This window comes from Panulirus ornatus, chromosome 55, assembly GCF_036320965.1.
Source record: "Panulirus ornatus isolate Po-2019 chromosome 55, ASM3632096v1, whole genome shotgun sequence".
NCBI classification, from domain to species: Eukaryota; Metazoa; Arthropoda; class Malacostraca; order Decapoda; family Palinuridae; genus Panulirus; species Panulirus ornatus.
The window spans coordinates 18,050,000-18,055,999 of record NC_092278.1 but is presented as its reverse complement, the minus strand read 5'-3'; the positions used below and the strand labels follow the sequence as shown (position 1 = coordinate 18,055,999).

The 6,000-nt window shown below is 45.5% G+C and overlaps 1 long non-coding RNA gene across 1 annotated transcript in view; it reads left to right on the top strand.

Annotated features, from left to right (window-relative positions):
* Positions 1–948: 948 nt before the first annotated feature.
* LOC139765484 (uncharacterized) overlaps positions 949–6,000 on the top strand; it is a 165,282-nt gene continuing 160,230 nt past the window's right edge. Inside the window, exon 1 of the long non-coding RNA XR_011716668.1 lies at positions 949–1,195. This is a non-coding gene — a long non-coding RNA (uncharacterized lncRNA). The remainder of the gene's footprint in view (positions 1,196–6,000) is intronic.

Below are 6,000 nucleotides of genomic sequence, written 5' to 3'. Positions count from 1 at the left end.
TGAAACGCCCTCGCCTCTCGCCTGGTCTTGACATTCTTCGGTATATTGCTACAGTCCCCCACGCTTCCAGCTCCATTGTGTTGGCGCTTTCCGCCTACTCCATTGCCACTTTCCCCGCAATCTATGGCCAGTGATGGAGGCGTCCTATTGGTCATTATCTTGGCCATACATGGGAGGCATAATCCGTAACGTCCCAGCGTACAACCGGGCCGGGGAAAGACCTTAATGAGAGTCCGGGGAAGGGTTCACCAGACCCCGCAACACGGGTTATTTTGTGATTTACAAACCAAGTCTTTTTTGATTAAGATCTTGATGGCGGCCGTATTGTTTGTAAACTGCTGTGATGGAGTCATCGTGAACGTCATAGCTTTCTTCTGGCTGGGTAGGCACGGCGAAGGGTTCCTCCTCCTCCTCCTCCTCCTCCTCCTCCTCCTCCTACAAGTTTAGCTCATCATCGAATTTATTGAGCGTCTGCGTATCGCGAGACTCATGTAGTTGGTGACTGAGATGAGTTTTTAAAAACTCAGGTTCTTCTGCATAAGTGAAGCTCGTGTTGAACACCACACTGGTGCACAGAGGAAGAGGCGAGTATGTACGTTAGAGTGTCCACAACCGCTAAGTACATTGACTGGGGCGGTGGGGGCCCACGGTGGTTTGTTCACCCAACTGTAACGTCTGTCATAAGTAATACTGTTGTACAGTGTGGCTGTCGCTGAGGCATCCTTGGCCCTCGACCACGATGTCCACCAGTCGCCCATCTCGAAGTCTGGTCATGCATAGAGGTTTAAAGAGCAGCGACTCTGGATCTCTAGAGAGGCGAAGTGGACTACGGGTAGCGGTAGTCTGCCGCGCAGCATTGTGAACACCGGACGATAAGTGGAAAACTTTTCTGCTCGCTGGCTTGCCTGCCTCGGGCGGTTCTTCCCGCGTCCAGACGGATCCCGCCATCAGTTGACGATCGCTTTCCGTGTGGGGCAGGCGGTGCGCCCTTCGTCTCCTCCCAACTTCAGCGCGTGTTCCATAATTAATGTTTTGATTAATTACTCCCCAGTGGTGGCGATCGTTGCTGGGTGTGTGTGAGTGGGGGGCGGTGCAGTGTGGGTTAGCGACCGGTTTATTTGCTATTAACTTCACAAGTTTTGGCAAGAGCTCCTCCACCTGGATTACTCAGAGGGCGACCGCTGTCAACGCCCAGGTGAGTGAGTCATTGTAAGATATACCTTTGAAGGTTATAATTAAAGAAGATAAGAAAACGAAATGGCACGTGTTTTGATTACTATCAGCCCAACCTGTCATGCAGTATGTCTCGCTCCTTTTTTTTTTTCTTTTTTATCCTCGGGTCACGGCAGGTGTGTATCACTGCATGACCCCCAGACCAAGGTCGGATTGGAGTGCCGGTCACTCCAGACCCGTTCTTGCTGGAAACCAGATGGTGTAGGTGGTTCATGGTCAGTGGGAGTTAGTGGTAACCACAAATGGTGTTTTATGTAGCCTTCGTGGAGGCTGTAATGACAAAGTGTGTGTGTGTGTGTGTGTGTGTGTGTGTGTGTGTGTGTGTGTGTGTTCCAGGACTTTCCAGGGTAAGTTCCCTCAGCACTGAGATTATTGTTAAGGTTACGGGCGAAATCTTACATCACCGGCCTGAGGCGTTGACTACCCCATGTCCTCCTCTTAATAACTGGCTGTGTGTGTGTGTGTGTGTGTGTGTGCCAGGCTATACACATCAAGACATTCCTGCAGCACAGGTTAATTGTTAGGTTACGAACTAAAGTTAATTGGTAGGTTACGAACAGCTCCAGTGATAAACCTATTCCAGTCACGTGATCCGGCTGTATTAACGTCGCCGTGTCATTGTAAAGTGCTGGATTTAGTTTGTGATTACGTGAGTGAAATAGATCCTGCGGTGAAACTTGAGAAGGTTGCTGAGTCTTTGATATGAATGGAAGGAGGAAAGTTATGCCCGACTGATGCCAGCTCCATGCCCTAAGTGTGTGTGTGGGGGGGACAGTAAACAAAGTATTTGCACACAAAGAAGACATGTGAGTCGCTCAAAACGTTGCCTCTATGATGTGGGAAGATGAGGTATGTGAACCCGCACTGTCTGTGCGAATCGTGTGCGTGAGAGGTGGGAGTAGATTGTACGGGTCCATGCACGTTGACCTTCACAGAAGGTTTTGTGTTTGTGGTAGGTGAACGTCTGCATCTGCCAGCCACGCCTTACAACCCTCGGGCACTCCGCTGTAGGGCACCAGTTACTGACCACACACACACACACACACACACACACACACACACACACGCACACACACACACACACAGTTGTTGACCTTACAGAAGAGAAAGGAATGGGGAGACATGATAACAACATTCAGGTTCCTTAATTCGGTTGGGTGATGTTGACAGTCGACACTTCATCACCAGTTGCAGTCAGGGTCAGACGCGGAGTAAGAGGATGACGAAGAAGAATTTAAAGATGCGCTAGTTTAACGTCGGAGTAGGTCATGGTTGGAATGGCTCGAGCAAGGAGACTGTGAATGCCGCAAACGTAAAAAAAAAAAACATTTAAAAGTCGTGATGGTAAAAAGAAGAAAAAAAAAAATCGAAGGGGCCCCACAAGTTCGAGTCCTGGATAGGGCAGTCGGTACTCAGCCAACCCAGCTGTTTGCACACCCCTTTGGAGTTAGTAGGGAAATGGACTTGCATGGTGTAGAGGTTAGCGATCCTGACCGTGACGCATTCACGGGCCACTCAGGGTCGAGCGCATGGGTTCAAATCCCGGCTGTGGCAGTTGGTCCACAGTCAACCCACCTGTTCATCCACCCCTTTGGGTTGGTCGATGAGATGGGCAAAGAGATGGTCTCTAGGGCTTCAGTTGCCCGTGACGTCTTTGCTAACATAGAAAATAAAGTACCTGGTGAAGATTCGTGTGTGTATATGTGTTTGTTAAGAGACGGGGCAACATGAGTGTAAGACTTCCTCCAACGCACGAATGCACCTGTACGTTATAAGTGTACGACCTCAAACGAGTAACTTAATCAGTAATTTCTGTATAGTGTGACCTGGTTTGAGCTCACTAACTCGATGAGTGACCGGAATATTGAAAATACACCTGGAGACTGGAAGGTCGTCATTGTTTCTTCATGCAAAAAAGGATTTTCGAAATTGTTATTAGTTGTGTGTGTGTGTGTGTGTGTGTGTGTGTGTCTTGTGTTCGCAGGTGAAGGGCCGTCGATCGATTCTGAGGTGAGTTCATTGTGTTCGTATTGGGTTAACGCCAGAATGATGCCGGTGCTCGGGAACTGGTGCCTTTACCCGGCCAGAGGACCTCGTAACGAAGCAGGGAGACTCACCACAGGTCCTCTCAACCTTGGTCCGTTAATGACCACTGAATGGAGTTAACCTCCTCCGTGGACCACAGCGGAAATGAAATCGATATAAGTTTCCTAATCGTAGCAGTAGTAATAATACATTTTTTATTCATCGTATCAAAGAAAGTGGGGCAACTGATAGAAACATGATTATAAAAGTCCAATTACTAACCAAAACAAATCTTGTGGTATAGTGTTTATTTGATCCTTTTGAACAGCACCTGTTAGTCTGAACATTTGCTTGCCCTTGACGAAGAGCAACTCACACTCATTCTTCCAAATTTTCTGCAGTCAGTTCTTGCTTGTGTCTTGCTTTTGATGACCATTCATGAAAATGCCATTTCTCGTGTGTCTTTTGTTCTTAACAGAAGAAACTTTTAAGGCTCGCGGATTGAGATGATCCTCCGAATGTAAGAATATCTTCGTGCTGAAACAGGTGTCTCATGAATGATGAATGCAGATCCATAAGTTCACCGAGACTGAAGTCTCCAGGTCAGAAAATCTTAAAATCCAGTGGTCGCGAGCTCCAGATTTGGCTCATGTTGAGAAGGCGCCTTACAAAACCACGAAAAAGCATCATCGCCCTCGCAAGCACAAGGTTAAGGACTCTTACTTTAGTCGTGAAAAACATAGATTGATACTGTAATACAGGGCAAGTCAAGGGCTATCATGGAGAGTATTGTTGTGGCCGAGGTAAAAACCCACGTATTTTTTTTCTAAGAACGGTGTATATGTACCATAGGGTTTCAGTCAGTTATACGCAATACTTCTGTGTTCGAAAACTCACTTTGCGAAAACTTGTTCGGAGGTCAGGGGTATTGGCAATAGAAAACGCTGCTCACTCTGCTGAGTCTGGTCTGTGAAAACAATTTTTAGGGCGTCAAACTAAATTTCGTTAGAAGTTTTATTTTGCAAAGCGAAGGATTAAATGGAGGCGTATTGAATGGGTAGAGGCTTAGTATACTAGTTTCCCGTCAGCCAACAATTTAGAGAAGGAAAGTTTTATGTAGAAAGTAATATTTGAAGTCAATGAAAAACTTTGCTTGATAGTTCCCATGTTCATTAAAGATGAAAGAGTTTCTCAAGCGGTGGCATTTGACGGATTATGAGCGAATGTAATCTTTCACTTCACATCAGATATATGAGTGTTGCTGACCATGATGCATGCATGGGCCCATGCGGGAAAGAATCCTGGTCGTTAAACTAGGAACCTGGCTTAAATAGGGTATATGTATATAATGACATGGTCATGGTTAGGGTCGTTCAGTTGTTTGTACCGTGTCAGTTGATATTAAAAAGATCATTTATCTGTGCGTGATTAATGTACCTACTTTACGTGCGCCTCGCACATACCATGTAGCAAGAGATCACATTATGTGTCTTAATATGTGGGTGTCGGAGAGAACCCTTTAAAGATGATATGTGGTGCACACCTTATTGTATATCTTCATATCTTCGGTGAATGATAATATTTACTCGGTGATATATACAGCAGCTTGACTGATAGATATAGTTTGTGCAAAACTAACAGAACTTTTTTTTTAAGTCACTTGAATCTTAATGGAGCCTTTCTTGACCCCAGCCTGTATTGATGTACAGGGTGCTTCAAAAGTCCGGATTCGGGCTGAAATCAATATTGGCCTCTACCACAACAAAAGTTCAGTAGCCATCACTTGAATTTGTGCACACACAGGTATGTATGTCTGCAAGTTCATACCACTGAATTTGAACAGTTGTTGACCAAAAAGTGAATTCTGAATCCTGTCTTTAACTCCAGAGTTTTAGAACACTTTATATTATGCGAGATAATATCAGGTTGTTGCCTTGATGTTTCTAGAAGCGCTGATGGCGGCTGGCTGCAGCTTGCACTCAGTTCTTGAATCATTTCAAAACAGTAAATTAACCTCTTGAGGACCTCACGGTCTTTTGACTCCCTCCCACACTCCCCCCAACCTCCTAAGGGCCTCACAATCCTTTACCTGTGTCAGACTAAAGGGAAAAACGTCAAACCGTTGAAGCCTGTTGTGGTGAGCGGTCCCTGAATATCATCTAATTTAGATGATTAACATGACTGAGGAAAACTGGTGATCTGAAGAATGGTCATTCGCAGACCAAAGATCCAAAATATTTAGACTGGTATCTGTTTGCTACGGTGCATGGTTCCTGAGATAACAGTTTTCTTCAATTCTCTCTCTCTCTCTCTCTCTCTCTCTCTCTCTCTCTCTCTCTCTCTATATATATATATATATATATATATATATATATGTATATACATACATGTATATATATATGCATCAGACGGGCGGTTCCCCGTACCGAATAGTGACGTGATCATCTTGGTTTTGAATTTCGTTGCGCGGCATCGTAAGGCAGCAAGGAAAAGAGAATATATATAAGACATATGAGTAGGCACGCGAGGGGAAGAGCAAGATGAAACCCAAGTGTGATATCTAATCTGGTTCTTGGAGTCACAAAGACCTTTCTCGGGTCGTTTGATGCTATGAGTTGTCGGTGGCGGCGCGTCTTTCCCCCATCCACGACCGGCATAAACACGTTCGATAAATATGCCGACGGTGTCTTTGTGTTCCTCATCGTGGAGCATTGAAAGAATCAACCCCTTAAAAGAAGAAAA